This window comes from Myotis davidii, unplaced genomic scaffold, assembly GCF_000327345.1.
Source record: "Myotis davidii unplaced genomic scaffold, ASM32734v1 scaffold148, whole genome shotgun sequence".
NCBI classification, from domain to species: domain Eukaryota; kingdom Metazoa; phylum Chordata; class Mammalia; order Chiroptera; family Vespertilionidae; genus Myotis; species Myotis davidii.
This window is the reverse complement of record NW_006299479.1, coordinates 4418076-4420594: the sequence shown is the minus strand read 5'-3', so window position 1 is coordinate 4420594 and position 2519 is coordinate 4418076. Positions and strand designations below refer to the sequence as shown.

At 48.4% G+C, this 2519-nt stretch overlaps 1 protein-coding gene and 1 pseudogene across 1 annotated transcript in view; one reads left to right on the top strand and one right to left on the bottom strand.

Annotated features, from left to right (window-relative positions):
* Positions 1 to 2519, top strand: part of TBRG1 (transforming growth factor beta regulator 1) — a 10839-nt gene that overhangs the window by 6265 nt on the left and 2055 nt on the right. The gene's annotated exons all lie outside the window — the stretch shown is intronic.
* Positions 172 to 2519, bottom strand: part of LOC102771114 — a 3232-nt pseudogene continuing 884 nt past the window's right edge.

Here is a 2519-nt window from a genome sequence, read left to right as displayed (position 1 = left end):
CTGCTGTGCACAGCATGCTTGTTCCTTGACTACCAGGCCTTAGTATTGTCTTAGCCTCTGGGGAGGGAAACAGAAGCCAGTACCCCATGTATGTAATTGTCATTTTTTGTGTGTACCATGACAGCAAAGGAAATCTGCAGAATAATGTGTCACTAAAGAAGTCTTTCTATCTTTTTTTTTTAATGTAAGTTTAAAATGAAATAACAAGTACTTTGATATGTCATCATTTTTTATGGTACTACACTTATTGAAAGTGTGAAGATACAGAACCTTTATAAATATCTAGAATTAAAAATTACCTATGAAGATAAAAACAGATTGGTTTTAAAAAGTCAATTTAGTAAATATTCTGTTTGCTATGTTTCTATGACAATATTTGGTATAAACACTACAAAATAAGGCAAACTTCTGGAAAAAGTCATTAATAAAATTTTATGAAAAAGTGTTCAGTCCTAATTTAATTTGTAGAGTCACTGGCAAAGTACATCAGGCGAGTAGAGCAGTTTCAGAGGTCCAGTTTCAGACAGAAGGAGCCTTCTCTATTTTGGTTCCAGAGGTGGTCGGATGCCCTGCAGCTTCATTTCATCGAGTCCTTTCCAGTATTTAAAATTGTTGTCCAGATGCTGCAATAACTCCTGTAGGTCTACAAAGTTGTCCCAATCATGGTACATGTCTGTGACGAAGTAGTTGATGAAGATCTGGGACTTGGGGATGCTGCAGGTGTTTCAGTCAAAAGCTGGCATCGCCACAGTAAAGTCCAGCTTCTTTTCTTCTTCGGTGTCAGAAAAATACTCCTCCGAGATGCGTGCAGCCCACTCGATGCACTGCTCCCAGGGCCGGCAGGGGTGGGACATGTCTGCGCACTTGATCATCATCCGCTTAATCAGAGTCCCGTTCTCTGGAGACCGGAGCATCGTGTCTACCTCACGAGGGTTTGGCTCACTCTCCTCGCTTTCCTCCAGCTCTGCCAAGGGCTTGACAACACTGTTGACAAACTTACTGATGTGCTCGAAGTGCCTGGTCATCTCTGTGGCCAAGACCATGTCGATGATGGCCTGGCGCAGCATCCGGTAGTCATTCCTCTCCACGTTCTTGAAGACGTTGCGCTTGTCCTCCCTGGCGGTCAGCTGGAAGGCCAGGGCCGCGTGGTGGCTCTCCAACACGGCACAGTCGTCGTACAGCACGGCCAGCGGGCTGCCCACGTTGCACAGGAAGAGGTTGGTCCTCCCTGGGTGGTCCAGGTCGTGGATGGCGGCCTCGTCCACTGAGCCTAACGCTTGCTTGATCCTCTCCTGGCAAAGGAAGTAGGCGGTTGGGTGCAGCACGTCGGCAGCATGGGTGGAGTTGTGTCAGGGGTTGGAGGAGTGGTAGTTGGCTTCCATAGTCTGCAGCCACAGCCGCAGCGTCGTCTCCGAGCACTTCAAGAATTCACAGACCCCAAAGCGAGCGAAGATTTTGAGACCAAGAAAAGTCACAGGCCTTTTCTGAGTGGCAGTCTCTAGTTCAAAAGCATTAAAGTCCCAGTCGTCATCGTTTTCCATGGCATCAGCTATCCGCCGTGGGATATTGTGAAGGGACTCGGAGGTGAGTAAGCTGCCCGAAATTTGATGCAGGTTTTTTGTGGAGAGACTACACTCATTCCCAGATAATCTTCGAAAACCGTCAGACATCAGGCCCCCAATGAGGTCCTTGGTGTTAGGATCCTTTTCCTTCCCCCCGAACTGTGGTGAATACAGCTCCGAGATTCTCAGAATTTTCAGGACTCGGTCTAAGGCTTCCGTCACAGGCATGGAACTGTTCTCCTGGGCAGCACTGATGATATTGATCACCTTGGTGATGGGCGCCTCGATGGTCATGGAGTGGATCCGGGCCATGGAGGAATGTCGCCTCTGGCTGGCCACTTCGCTTGCTCGTGAGGCAACACTCCTGACGTCCAGGGAGCTTTTCCTTTGTCTATGTTTACCCGATGGAGTATCTGTGGGAGGGTCTGAATGAACCGATTCCGTGATCTTCGCAGCCTTACTGTTGCCGTTGCTCACTCAGATGATGGACACATAGTGTCTAATTTTTCCTCCCTGTCCAATGACAGGTAGTAGCTTCACATTTTGTGGTACATTATCTCCGTTTTCGGAGTGGTAAACGCCTTGCCACTCCTGGCCCATCTTCATGCATGAATTTATAGGACTGAACAAGCCAGCCTTTTTCTCATTTAGAGGCATTTTTGCTAACTCCTTCCCTAATAATTCACCCGACTCATAGCCCACTGTTGTTTCAAATGCTGGATTTACATACTGTATGTCGTTGTCCTCACTCGTGATTTTAATGGCGTCTTGGCTGTTCTCTAGTGCAGTGAATACTGAATTACAAGCCCTGAGTTTCAGCTGTGCCCGCCCCTCTTCAAACTCCAGCTGCCGCAGCTCCGAGTAACAGGCCACGCGGCTGGGGTTCTCCACGTACCTCCTCTAAAGCCGGCCCTAATGAGGGGCATCACAGACTCCTCTGCATCCCGCCTGCGCACT